Here is a 982-nt window from a genome sequence, read left to right on the forward strand (position 1 = left end):
AAAAAAAATGAGGGAAAGAAGTTACCGGAGCGAGTGGCACGATCGTAACAGATAATGAACCTTGTTTGAATTGCAGAACCGCGGCTTTTACGTATTTCAAACAGATCAATTTTTTCCTTTCTGTCCAGCACTGCGAACCAGTAAATCGCCCGATAATTTATACAATTATTACCGTTCCTAAAAACAAGAACACGGAACACATTATGATCTTCAGTCTCAATTATGGACGGTGTATTTATGCATAGCAGCGTTCGCTAAATGATTCGCCGATCGTTTTAGCAATACATTGTTGCAAATTGTGATTTCCACGGTGAGTGAACATCGCCTACGACGCAGCAGTTCCGGCAGCAATTATTCGAACGTTTTAAAAAGACTGATAACGATTTGTTCAGAGATTCTCAAGAAGCATTGATCTATAGAAACCCCGTTCCAGGAAGAACGAATCAGTCCAAATGGTCACCGGGACCAAAATGAACGTTGACAGCGAATTTATTATCGATTCGTACGATGCTGCAAAGTCGGACATTATTCGAATGAAATTTTGTTCGTATAATATATCACATGAATTCTTTAAATAAAATTTTATTCACATAATGTATCGACTAAATGCTTTGAATAAAATTTCGAACGAATTTTACGAATACAATCCGTTAGTCGAATAAAATATGGCCAACTCTGAAACGTTGCGAATTGAGAATTCTACGATAAGAAAAACATCTCTTAACGCAATAGCTCCAACGTTTCAACAAGAACTATTAAAGAAAGATATATTGAGAAATCAAGTTGCGTCAGAAGTTCTGCAGAATTATTGATCTTTAGACATTGTTTCAGGAGAAACGAATCAGTGGGAGCAGCCTAATCACCGCTAATTGTGCAATTGCCGGTCCACTTCCGGCGGGTCGAAGCGAGTTCTCGAAAAGCGAATCTCGCGAAGTTCACGTACTTCGAACTTTATTTGCAGAGCCGCTATAAATACCAGTTG

The sequence above is a fragment of the Augochlora pura genome, chromosome 8 (genome assembly GCF_028453695.1).
Source record: "Augochlora pura isolate Apur16 chromosome 8, APUR_v2.2.1, whole genome shotgun sequence".
Lineage (NCBI taxonomy): Eukaryota > Metazoa > Arthropoda > Insecta > Hymenoptera > Halictidae > Augochlora > Augochlora pura.